Below are 13,924 nucleotides of genomic sequence, written 5' to 3'. Positions count from 1 at the left end.
TTTTACAACAGCCTCAGGAAACTAATACAGCAGCCTATTGGACTAACGGTGGGCACAGAATGGCTCAGGCTGGCCGGAGGAAGAGTCAGCGTCATGGGTTCTGCAGAGGACACTGGCCCAGGTCCCCACCATTCCTTCCAGCCTCCCCTGCCCTTCATACTCTCTGCCTGACACAGGATCATTTCTGCAGCCCAAGCAAGGAGCCCATGCCCGGATTCCTCTGGGCCTCCACTCAACTGCACCACCTTAGCCTTCAGATGGCCTCATGCAGGCCACCCTCAAGCCCACCTTGACCTCAGCCAAGTTCTATAGTCTAACTCAGCTATAAACTTAATAATTCAGGTAATTCTAGTTGCACAGAACGCTCCTGGCTCTGTTGGAGAACATACTCTCGAGATAGACTGCCTCCCCTTTATTACCCAAATGACAGCTTATGACTGCATGCACAAATACCACCAAAGCTCGGCCAGCATTTGCCAGCTGAAAATGGAGCAAAAGAGGAACTCAAACGTGATCAACCTCCCTGAAACAGTGTTTGATAAGGAAACGTTACTCTCCAATTTGCAATAAATAATGGGCAAAGGGACCATTTCTGAAATTTCATCTTGATAACCTCAGAATTTCAATCTACAGGAAGGAACAGCAATTCACAGTAATAACAAGTAGACCAAACCATGAATTTCTTTTGCTGTTATTGCCCCTGCCTTACCTTTTTCTAATGCTGGGTATTGCTGGGCATACTGAGGAAATCTGAATTTCACTATATAGCAAGCCCCTCTCCCTCCCCTGAAACTTACACACACTACGCCCACTTCTCATTTCATTCCACAGCCACTTACTAGACCTCTCTAGGAAAAACAGAGCCAGCTGTCCTGTGAGCTCTCCCTCCCCACCCCTGTCACAGCTTGTGGCAAGGGACTAATGTGGCTCAAATCTCTTGTTTTATTATGAGAGTTGTGGTGAGGAAAACCCAGGCCACGGATTCTATTTACTATATATTGCTATAATACCATATATTATTATAGCTTACTATTTACCATCTGTGTGACATAGAGCATTTATTTGACGTCTGGGAAACACTGGTTTCTCATCTATGGGGAAGGAATAATAATAGTTTTCTTGCATGATTACAGTGAGAATCAACATACTTAATTCTGGGCCTGGCACATCTAAAGTCCTCAGGAAATATTCGTTACTGTGATTCCCATTGCTATTATTGTGATTGCTGTCTTTACTACCCTCCCCCAAAGATACATAATCCCCTACCTCCCTCCAACCAGGTCTGCTTGCCTCCATGTTTGCTCATATGATGACTGAGGGAGGGATGCAGACCATGGAAGAAATGGAAGCACAGACTTGGAGCCCGCTGGATCAGAAGGGGTCCGAGCCATTCCAAGACTAGGAGATGCATCTGTGTACCAACCTCTTTGATTAACTCTCTTTCATATTCTGTACACAGAGTCCTCATTAGACACTTTTGCTTCAGAAATCACAGCAGCCTAACTGACACTTGGTTTTATCTCCCAAATCACCAACCTGTGTATGAAATATGCATCACCCCAAGAAACCATTTTGCTTTGTGTATGATTAGACACGTTACTCCAGAATTGCCCAGTGCAGACAGCCCAGGCTGCTTTGGCCCCTCCCTTCCACCTGGGATGGCCCTGCCAGTCACCTTTGGCCAAGCACAGAGGGAAGGGCTTCTGTTTCTGTCCCCACCAACCTGGTCTTTGTCCACCAAAAACTCCAGCCTCATCCCCCTTGGGGTGCCGGCTCTATGCAGCACTTTAAACTGTGGTACATCCCACTGCACCCCCTTTACCGCCTCAGCTCTGACTCTTCCCCTCAACCTGCCCACCGCTGCCCTCACCTCTCCATTTAGCCATGCTCTTCTGTACCTGTACACACCTGGCTCTTGACCAAAATGCAGGTTATTGACATTGCCTCGGACCTCCTTAGGCAAAGTTCAACCTTCCTGATTGTTCCCACCAATGTTCTCCAGCTCTGTTGTAAGTGGGAGCTGGGAAGTGCGCCTGGTCATCCAGGCAATGCTCCAAATCGCCCTGCAGTGTCCTCACCCGAATCAAAGGTCTCCCTTTCGCTGTACAATCAATCAGCCTCGAAGTTTACCTGATGGACTTATGTAAATGACTGTGAGAAAGCAAAGGCTCTCCCTTCGGGACTGGTAACCTGACAGGCAGGCATTCCTCAGGGTCCTCTGTTGGCCAAAACATTGGGAACCTTTGTACCCTTTTCAAAAATGAGTTATTTAAACAAAAGTCAGTCAGTGCATTAGTTTGCTAGGGCTGCCATAACAAAGTATCACAAACTGAGTAGCTTAAACAACAGAAATTTATTATCTCAGTGTTCTGGAGGCCAGAAGTCTGAAATCAAGATGTCAGCAGGGTTGCTGCCTTCTGAGGGCTGTGAGGGACAATCTGTCCCACGCCTCTCCTCCAGCTTGTGCTACCCTCAGGATCTCTTCGCCTTGTAGGTGGCTTTCTACCTGTGTCTTCACATCATCTTCCTTCTGTACATATCTGTCTGTGTGTCCAAATTTCCACATTTTATAAGGACACCAGTCATATTGGATTATGGACCGCCCTAATGACCTCATCTTAATCTGATCATCTGCAAAGACCCTATTTCCAAATAAGGTCACATTCACAGGCCCTGGGGGCTAGGACTCCAACACATTTTGGAGGGGACACAACTTAACCCATAACTTAGGCACAGTGTATCCTTATTTATATCAAGGATTCATTCCCGAAAACCTCATATGATATAAAGCTTTCATAATTAATTTTTTTTTTTAAATTATTTATTTGTTTATTTTTGGCTGTGTTGGGTCTTCGTTTCTGTGCGAGGGCTTTCTCCAGTTGCGGCAAGCGGGGACCACTCTTCATCACGGTGCGCGGGCCTCTCACTATGGCGGCCTCTCTTGTTGCGGAGCACAGGCTCCAGATGCGCAGGCTCAGTAGTTGTGGCTCACGGGCCCAGTTGCTCCGCGGCATGTGGGATCTTCCCAGACCAGGGCTCGAACCCGTGTCCCCTGCATTAGCAGGCAGATTCTCAACCGCTGCGCCACCAGGGAAGCCCCATAATTAATTTTTCTAAAGGAAAAACAATAGTTGAGGGCAAGGTGGAGGGACAATTATCTCAAGATGTATTTATCATGTTGTTCTTTAATATTTCTTTTTTTCTTTTCTCAGTCTCTTCATTAATATTTTCCTTTGGGGACTCACTGAATTTATTGCCTGGCCTATCCCAGTGGTCACTTGGCTCGTGTAATGGCATTTTATGTAAATTTCACTGCAAAGTTACTGATTTTCAGACCTGATTTTCAGCACTTGCACAAGCAATGTGACAGTGACATCTTGGATGATACAGTTATGTGATACAGAAATTTTTAAATGTTTAAGTAGCAATGAATATTAAAATAACAGCACAAAAGGGATCAAAACCCCTTGCAGAAATTCTGGTGCATGCAAACCTGAGGGTGATCCACAGCCCTCTGACAGGGAAAGCAGGGTATTTCTATTAAGCAGCTGAAGTGACACTGTCGCCTGGCAATAGTGTGAACACAGGATGCAATTCATACAGGCCCCCTGCTTTGAAATTGTGAGAATTTTTATTTTATTGAAGTATAGTTGGTTTACGATGCTGTGCCAGTCTCTGCTGTACAGCAAAGTGACTCAGTTTTACACATATAGACATTCTTTTTAAAATATTCTTTTCCATTATGGTTTATCCCAAGAGATTGGATATAGTTCCCTGTAGGGGAACTACAGTAGGGCCTTGTTGTTTATCCATTCCAAAGGTAATCATTTGTGTGAATTTGTTTTTAATTTGAGGAATTTATAGCTTTTCTAAATTTCAAATTTGAGTAACCAGTTGAGACCTTGTTATTACTTCCAGGTCACGCTGTTTCAACTTCACATAGTTCAAATTTGCATTAAGTGCCACTGAACTGTGTAATAAGCATCTTTCCTTTAGCAGGAAGAATCATAGAATAAAACTACCCAGAGGAAACCAGACAGATGGAAGCCGCATGTCTAGTCACAGACGCCAGCTTCGTGTAGATCAGGAAGAAGTGGGTTTAGACATGTCTCATGGTTTTAAATTATTTATTCCCCAGTTCCTTCTGCCTAGCTCTGAAGTCTACTAACAAAAGAAATATTACCTTTATTGTATGTTCTTTTGTCTTCCCCATCTCCAGCTGCCAAAATAAGCCTGTCATTTCTTGGTATAATTGCTAAGCTCCTACAGCAAAATGACCTAAAGGTGACATGAGGCAGTTAGCACTCAGCAGTGTCCTGCTGCGGGTGCCCTCATATCAGGAGTCCTGAGACTCAGCTTTTAATTCAGACTTGGCTCTGCCATCAACAAGTGATACTTCTTGGGACAATTTGTCTGGGTTTCCATGTCTTCATAGTAATTGGTTTTGTGCATTTTTGTTAAAGTGATGGAATGACAAAGGCAACACAGGAGATGCACGACTATCCTCTCTTAGGGAGAAATATGGCTCGTGAGAAGGGGATATCAAATCATGAGCCCTCTCTTCTCCCCACTAAAACCATGATTCTCCCGAGTCCCCAGGTGGTGCTGAGGTTTCATGGGCCATGGAGAACCCCTTGGGCCCTTCCCACCGCTTTTGCTACGTTCTCATTATGAATGGCCACACACCACCGGCCCCCAAGCTTTAGTCTGCACCTTCACCCAGACCTTGTGGGAAAGAAGAGGCTATCTCGGCAGTGTTGTGCTGATCCTGACTTTAACTGCCCCGCAGGTCTTGGATGAGCCCATCCTTGGGCTCTTGGATAGAAGGGCCTCAGGTAGACACAGCGTACATTTTTCTGACTAAGAACACATGATTTGTTTCACAAGAGATTTGTGAATTTTCAAATAATCTAAAAAATATGACAATCAAATCATATTTACTTAAGCCTCTAATTAATTGCCTTGACCAAAAAAGAACAAAATTACATTAAATTCATCTAGCCAAGGAAATCAGAGTGGGACCCATGACCACTCACTTCTCCCTTATTAGTGAGAAACAGGAATCCTCTCCCCCGCCCCAACCAATCTCTATTGCTGATTCCACAGTCCAGCCCATTTCTTCTTTCCAAAATCCTTTTCTCTCTATGTAAAGAAAGACATTAATTTTCAGCCTCATGGAAAGATAAACAAAAGGAAGACTGCATCTTGTCCCAGTCTTTAGGAATTTCAATGTAAAAATGCGTTCCATTTGTAGAACAAAGGCTTGTTATTTTCACCCCATCTTCAGGAATGGTGATTCCCGGAAAGGTCTGGAATTTTAACTTTTGGTTTCATGCTTGACATCTGGATGGGTTTGTTTATGTGTGATTGTTTCTCATCTTGGGAAGGCGGGAGTGGCGAGAGAAAGGCATTGAATACTCAACTCTTGCCTGCCCACCAGCGCTGGCAGCAACTGGTGTCAATAAAGATAGTGGAAAATGAACTGCGATTCCAACATCTGTGAACCAGGTCTCCCTTGGAGCTGACGTGCAAGCTGGAGACAGGTAGACGGCGCCTTGCCTCTTCAGGCTGCAGTGGGGCAGAATAACTTCTTAGGGGAGGTAAACAGGCTTCCCAGGCTTGAATATCATTCTACTCATTTTCTTCTGGAAACAGTGCTCCGAAAAAGGTTGATGAAGACGTCAGGATACCCAGTTATTTTAGAGCCATTTGGCAATTTTTTCTGTAGTCGTCCAAAAGGTCATTAGACCTGCCAACAGCCGATGTTGCATGCCAACTTGTTTGCAGGAGAACCCAATTATCGCACACAAAAACCCTCCGGTCACAGATCAGTTTGCTCGCCTGCCAGCTTTCAGAAAAGAGAAAGAAACAGATGTTCCTCATGCTCTGACTTCAACAGGCCTCCAACCAACCCCTCCAGCAGCAGAGACCTGATCTCAGCCCAGTGGGCACCTTTGAACCAAAGTCCTGCGTCCCCTCTGGCATCTGGTCTACCCCACCCCCTCTGCCCCCAGCCTCCCAGGCCCAGTCAGTGCTCAGAGGGGCCAGGTCTCTTCTAACTTGTTTTCCTTTTTTAAAACAGAGAAGTGATTTTTTTTCAGGTTTTGAAAATAGCCAAGAGCTGCAGTGCTAACTCTCAAGGTGAACTTGGCCGAAAGGAGGCGTAGTTGTGGACTCTGTGACCTGCCAGCTTGAGTGACAGGATGTTTACAGTCATTAGGAGACTCTAAGAATTGAAGGCCTCTGTAGATTTCTTGGTTTTTTTGAATGCTTAAAAATACAGTGATTTTTTTTAAAGGGCATCATTTGGAATCATCTATCTCATGTTTCCTAATCTGTATATTTAAACTTTTATGTCATTTATCAATACAATAGAGGCACTAATGATGAATAATTATGAGTGTGGAACTGTAAAAGTTCAGAATATGTAGTCATTTACAGAGGCAGCGCAGCACAGTGGTCAAGGCACAGACTCTGGAGCCAGCCTGCATTTGAACCCTGGCTGTGTGACCTTGGACAACTGACAACCTCTCTGAGCCTCTCTTCCCTTTTGTAAAAAGCACATGAGAAAGATCCTTCTTCATATGATTTTTGTGAGGATTAGAACAGTGGTGAATAGGTGAGAGCTAATGGTATTTACAATTTTTTGGAAGCACAAATTTGAATCATGTGTGCCATGGGATTGACATGCAATAGCTTATCCCCTGACCTGAGAGACAGGGTATTGTAGATCAGTGAGGAAAGAATGAATACATTAATAATGATGCTGGGACAGTTGGTGACCCCCATGGGAAGGCAATGAAAATAGAGCCCTGCTTCCCTACTTTCGTACACAAAAATCAATTATAGACAGAAATAAATTAAGGACTTAAACATGAAAGGTAAAACTTTAAATTTTTTGGAAGAAAACATAAGAGAATATCATTTTGTCCTTAGAGTAGGAGACTTTTTTTAAAGACAAAAATAGGTGAAACTATTTTTGAAAGCTATTAATAAATTCAACTACATTAAAATTAAGCACTTCTGCTCATTAAGATACCATAAAATATTGAAAAGATAGGCACAACCTGGGAAAAGAGATTTGTAACACATTTAACTGACAAAAGATTCATGTCCAGAATAAAAGAATGCCCGTAAGTCAAGAAGGAAAAAGCAAACAACCTAACAAAAAATTATCAAAAGATCTGAACAGGTATTTCACAGAAGAGAAGACAGGAAAGTTAATGAACATATGAAAGTATACTCAATACTGTTAGAAGACAAGGCAAGACAATGCAAGTTAAAATCGCAGTAAAATGCTATTTCACACCTACCAAGTTGATAAAACACGAAGCATGGCTAGAGGGCAATGATCAGGGACTCAGATGCACTGGGAGTGGGAAGTGCGTGGGTATAACCATCTTGTAACACAATTAGGTATTGGCAAGTAGAGTTGAAAACCCACAGCCCTACAGCCTAAGTCCACTCCTGAGAGTGGATCCCCAAATTTGCTGCATGTCACAATCACCTGGCATGCTTTTAGAAATCCTGTGCCCAGGCTGCACCCAGATTAATTTAAATAAGAATGTCTGGGGGTGAGACCAAGGCATCAGTATTTTTTAAAACAGCCAGATGATTCCCATGTGCAGCCAAGCTCTCCAGCCAAGGGTACCCCCTGCCTATGACCTTCGGCTGCTCCTCAGAGGATGCTGAAGAGGAAGAGGCCCAGGTTTGATGAGACACCTGGAAGGCTGCAAGCATGGTGAGCAAAATCCCACACAAGCTTCCCTTCCACAGGCACTGCCTGCAGGAGAGGGGTCCTGTCCACTCTGGATTTCTACCTCTTGTGCCACATAAAAAGCAAAGTCCTTCAGCAGCCCATCTGGCCCAAGGCACAGCCATGACCTCTTGCCCTACACCAATTGGGTAGCTGTGCTCAAACTGTACAGCTGAGGATGGGGCTTTCTGCGCTGTGGAGCTGAAGGCTGGGGAGGAGTGGCGGGACTCCCAGGAGGTGGAGCTTTAGTCAGAGGTCTCTAAATTGGGGGCTGCCAGAGGACTGTCGCTGATGTTCCCTTTTACAACATCCATATCGCTGTAGGGTGACTGCTCGAACGAGGCAGGCCTCCGCCGCAAATAAGAGCTTCCTCATTATTTTGTAATAGTTGATATAAAAAATTGCGATTGAATTTGAAATGCAATTGCATCATCAGGGGATTTTTCAACCTAACGTTTGTCAATGAAAGAAAAGGAAGAGCTCTTTGATTCTTTAAGTATCCTTCTTGAATTGTTATTACATGGTTTTAAAATTTTTATTCCTAACCTTGAGAGTAATGGATTTTGTCCATGAAGACTATCAAAAATTTAAAGAGATCATCATTTAAAATCTTGATCAAAATTGCATGTAGCAGGCTTCCCTGGTGGCGCAGTGGTTGAGAATCTGCCTGCCAATGCAGGGGACACGGGTTCGAGCCCTGGTCTGGAAAGATCCCACATGACGCAGAGCAACGAAGCCCGTGCGCCACAACTATTGAGCCTGCGCGTCTGGAGCCTGTGCTCCGCAGCAAGAGAGGCCGCGACAGTGAGAGGCCCACGCACCGCAATGAAGAGTGGCCCCCGCTTGCCGCAACTAGAGAAAGCCCTCGCACAGAAACGAAGACCCAACACAGCCAAAAATAAATTAAAAAAAAAAAAAAAAAAAAGAACTACGGAGCAGGACAAGCTTCACACATCTCTCAAATTATTTTAAAAAAAATTGCATGTAACTATTTCATGCATAAAACCTGATTTTTTAGAAAAGTACGTTCAAGGAGGAAATCTCAAGTTTCTTTTTTTTAAAAATGTGAAGAGTCTATATAGAAGTGTTATACTTTTTCCTAACATAATTATGTAATATTAAAAAAATCATTTTCTTAACATAATTATGAAACATAAAAATAGTTCTTTTTCACCCGTACCTATAGAGATGCCCCCAAATCCCCTGCAGCTTACCCCAATATGCAGAACAAATACCATCTTTTTCAATGCACCATGACGGCTCGGGAAGCATGGCCTTAAAGAGAAATTTTGCATGAAAAGTATGTAAGAATGTATTTTATAGCAGCATTCTTTATAATAGTAAACAAACAGAAAACCACCCAACAGATCGACAACAGAATGGATAAATGGTGGCGTGCTCATTCAATGGAATAGGACACAGTAGGGGATATCAGTGAACTACAGCAACATGTCACCATGAAGCAATCTCAAAAGCTTTATATTAAGCAAGGGGAAAAAAGCAAGTCACAGAAGAAAATGTACAAAGTTCAAAAATAGGCAAAACCAAACAATAAATTTGGGTGAGAGGGGATTAGTGATTTTTTTAAGGGAAAATACAGCCATTCACTCATTCAAGTCCACTCGAACCTTGACACTTGCTGTTTTTTCTGCCTGGAATAATTTCCCCAGAGAGTGATTTGGTTTTTCCAAAATAAGGCACTACCTTATCTGTGAGGTCTTCCCAGATCAGCTGATAGAAGATTGTACAAGAGAACATGCAGCGCAGGGGGCGTGCGCACACACAGACACACACACACATCCATCCAGACATACCCCTGCCATGATACACATCATGTATCACACAAAGATACACATCATGTGCACACTCCAACCCACCTTATTTGACTTCATAGAATTCAACACCTGGCATATAGATTTATTTGTTTACTGTCTGTCCTTCCCACCCAAGGGAGCAGAAACTTATTTTGTTCACTACTATCTCTCCAGCACCTAGAACGGTGGTTGGCACATACTAGGAATTCAATAAAAATCATTGGATACAAATGGGGATTTATTTAGCAGTTACTTTATTCAGGCTACCAAAATTCTAGTGCAGGTACAAGATTTAAAGTCACCAACTTGGGTAGGTAAAAATGAAACTATTTTGCAATAATTGCATTTTATTTTGTTCTCAGCCCCCACTTTTCACTGGTTGAGAGAATCTAGAACTTTCCATTTCGAGGTAAACCGTTCTTTTCTGGATTTTTCCTCTGGCTCTCCTTCGGATAAATGGTCAATATAACATTTTACCCCACTCCGCATCCCTCTGCCTGGAGGTGAGCTTAGTTCCTGGGGCATGGAAGTTTACAGTGCAGTGTGAGGGGCCAGTCTTCTCCTCCGTATGGGCCCATCACAGGCTGACATCTATGACAGTGTTCTTGTCCTGCTGGATCTTTGTTCACAGGCATAGCTGACCCCACTGCAGCCAAACTGCTGAAATAACAGAGTCGAAGCTTTCCTGTCTGCCTTGAGCATCCTCCTCTACCAATGAATCTCACTTGACTGAATATCCCTGAAGAGGTGAAACAAGCTCTTCCATCATACTGAATTCTTCCCCAATCTCTAAAAACTCAAAAAAAATGTTCTACCCAAATCTTGGCTCTGGCTCTATTACCAGAAGTTTTCAAAATCCTTGACTCTCTTCAGAACCTTGACTGATCTGAATCTACCATCTCCCAGAGCAATGGATGATTCAATGGGTGAGTGATCTGGGGACAACAAGCAAATTGAGGAAAGGAGGAACATCTGCTGTTCCCTTGGAATCTTATCTTACCGAAGCAGAACCCGTGGCACCACAAGACCTTAGCAAATGGTTTTACAAGTTTAAATGATGCTTTATTTACATAATCCTTTGGGAAATCTGCAGAGGTATTTTTTTTCTTTTCAACAGATGTTCACTACCTGCAACTCCCTCTTTTTGTTTTTAATGTAGCAATTTTTTTTAAAAGTATTTGTTTATTTATTTATTTATGGCTGTGTTGGGTCTTCGTTTCTGTGCGAGGGCTTTCTCTAGTTGCGGCGAGCGGGGGCCACTCTTCATCGCGGTGCGCGGGCCTCTCACTATCGCGGCCTCTCTTGTTGCGGAGCACAGGCTCCAGACGCGCAGGCTCAGTAATTGTGGCTCATGGGCCCAGCTGCTCCGTGGCGCGTGGGATCTTCCCAGACCAGGGCTCGAACCCGTGTCCCCTGCATTGGCAGGCAGATTCTCCACCACTGCGCCACCAGGGAAGCCCTTAATGTAGCAATTTTTGATGGAAATATTTTTACAGGATATTTCACACCTTCCAAATTTATTCAATTTACAATCCAGAAGATAATGACCTGATTTTCAAAAGAAGGTTATCTCCTCAAGAATATTGATTATTATCCCATGCTACTCAGTAGCCCTGGGAGCTGTCATGGGTGAGAGAAATGGGCAGGGTAGCTTGGCTTTCACTACATCCTGGCTCATCTGCTCTTTCTTCCATCAGCTGCTCTCAAGGGCGCTAGCCTGTCAGTCAGAAGTGATGCTCATCACCCTTTCTGTCTATAGCAGGTTGGCCTTGCTTCTCCAGGTATGGTCCTTGGACCAGCAGCATTAGCATCGCCTAGGAGCTTTTAGAAATGTAGAATCTTGGGCCCCTTCCCAGACCCACTGAAGCAGAGTCTGCATTTTATTAGGATCCCAAGGTGATTCGTGAGTTCGTTAAAGTTGGGGAAGCACTGCTCCAAATTCAGCCCTGCCCTCACTCCCAGGACATGTCAATTCTCAGGCTGAGGCCTGAGCTGCCTCTCCCCCCCCACACACATGCCATCATGATTTAGATGACCTGTGGACTCACACTGGGTCAACATTACTAGACACAGAACAATTTCCAGTATAAGATGAGCTAGGACAATTGTCCCTAACCCAGAGTTTGGACTGACCTTGGGACACTAACTCAGGGAAGCAGCTAATAGGAAAAAGAACGTGGTGCAAAAAGCAGTCTGAGACACTTTTATGTACATAAACCCCATCAGCTGTATTGCGATGGCAAATCATTGCAATCGTGGTTACAAACACACACACACACTCTGTCCAGCACATCCCCCAGGTTGTACTTTTGTGACTTATTTTTATCTACAAACATCTATTATGAGTTGATTTCACCTGAACTACAATTTTCCCTGGGTTAGTAAGATGAGTGTGGACTGGAAAAGAGAGGGGCAGATAGCGTGAGATTAGTTGAGCTCTTCTCACCCCTGTGTGGATCCTATAACTACAGGTCAGGAGAAAGTATTCTGGAGCTAGACTGCCTGGGTTCAAGACCTTGCCCTGCTTGTGTCACTGAATAGTACAGTACAAGTTATTTCAACTCTCTTTCCTCATTTAAAATATAGAGATGATCATAATTGCACCTACCTCTCCAGGTGAGTGTAAGAATTATATAAATTAACACACAGAAAGTGCTTAGAACCATAACAGATACATAGTAAGTGCTCAGTAAATCATTGTTGTTATTATCTCTAAACCCAAATAGAAGGCGTTAAGCTACTTTTATTTCCTCCTTAAGCCATTTTTAGCTGTGAGACCTTGATTCTATTTACTTACCATCTCTGAGCCTCAGTTTCCTCATCAGTAAAAAGAGGATAAGCATAATACTTACCTCACAGTGGAGCAAAAGTAAAATGAGAAGACTTGTAAAGAAGCACCTAGCAGAGTACCTGGCACATTCAGGCTCTGAGCAAATCTTAGCTGCTTTTTCTCCTTTGCCATGAAAACAAATAGTCAGTACAACTAAATAAGATGTGTTATTTTACATGCAATTCACAGTTAAGATACCAGTGCCAGGAAAATTCTATTTACCCAGCTCAAATTTTCCTTCAATGATGCCCTCCCCCAACCCACTCCCTCAGGGACCCCGTGACTCTCTATTCTGACCTGTCCTAAAGCACTTAGCCCACTGGGTCATGGCACATCTGCTTGTACGTACATGTCCTGAACTAGGCTGTGCACTGCTTAGGGGTAGGTATCATATTTTATTCATATCTACATCCCAATACCCCAGGCAGGGCCTTCCACAGAGCAGACAGTATTTGTGGCATGGATGGGGGGATGCATTGGTGGGTGGGTGGGAAGGCAAGTGGATGGAGGAAAGCCTAGGGCAGCTCCAAGGCCCTTTTGCAACAGAAAGATGTAGAGGCCTGTTTGGCCCCTGTTGTTTCACAGCTGTGTTGGATGACTTGAGCTGTACATGACTTGGTAAAGAGTGCATTACTCTATTACATTGTGAATAATGAACTCTTTCCAACTAGGTGCATACACAGACAGAAAATAGCAACAAGTTCTTAGAGTTCAGGTAGTTTCAGCTCTGTAGCTGAAGAGTACATATGTATTAGGGTTGTTCAGAGTTTATGCAGACCCTTTAGGATGGCGTCCTAAGTCCTCTCTCATCTGGCCCCAACCTCCCTTCCCAGGCTTCCTTCTCCTCTATCTCTTCACTGCCTGCTGAGAACTGGTCAGTCCAAGAACACTTTACGGATATCCCATCATAATCAACTGCCCCCTCTCTGCACACCCTCAGAACACTACTGTGTTTTTTGTCTTTGCAATGTTATTTGTCCATTTTATAGATAAGGAAACTGAGGATTAGAGAGATTAACTAATTTGCCCAAGCTCGCAGAGTTAGTAAGTAGAAGCATCAGGATGTGAACCTGGGCTATCTAACTCCAGAGAAAATGTTCTTGAACACCATGCAAAGAGCGGGGATGTTTACTTATTTTAGCAAATATGTCAATAGTACTCTGAAAAAAGGTGCTGATGTGCTGAACTGGCATCAGCCATTATAAAAAAGAATGAGTAATTGACACAAATCATAGCTCTTGGTTACTTCAGTGACTAATCTCTTTATTCAGATTACTATCATGATATATATATATATATACATCAACATATTAGTTGTCAATTTCAAATTTATAATCTGTGTTTCCCTGGGCCAGAATAAAGGCTGGAGTTCAAAGCAGGGTCAAATTAACAGTAATTATTATTCTTTTATGATCTTTATTTCCCACTTGCTATTATAGGACTTACAACCTACTGCCAAGCTTCCCCAGAATCTGTTTATTGTAGGGAACTCCTTGGAATATCACATACATTAAGGCCCTGTTG

The 13,924-nt window shown here is 43.5% G+C and overlaps 1 protein-coding gene across 4 annotated transcripts in view; it reads right to left on the bottom strand.

The window, feature by feature from the left end:
- GPR141 (G protein-coupled receptor 141) overlaps positions 1-13,924 on the bottom strand; it is a 190,963-nt gene that overhangs the window by 109,659 nt on the left and 67,380 nt on the right. Inside the window, exon 4 of one of the 4 annotated variants that reach the window (XR_014246801.1) lies at positions 8,971-9,031. The exons of the other annotated variants lie outside the window; for them this stretch is intronic. The gene's annotated coding sequence lies outside the window, so the exon portion shown is untranslated. The remainder of the gene's footprint in view (positions 1-8,970; positions 9,032-13,924) is intronic. 4 annotated transcript variants of the gene reach the window in all.

This window comes from Balaenoptera borealis, assembly GCF_965194805.1.
Source record: "Balaenoptera borealis genome assembly, chromosome: 7".
Taxonomy (NCBI): Eukaryota; Metazoa; Chordata; class Mammalia; order Artiodactyla; family Balaenopteridae; genus Balaenoptera; species Balaenoptera borealis.
The sequence above is the reverse complement of the archived record's forward strand: the minus strand, read 5'-3'. Positions and strand labels throughout refer to the sequence as shown.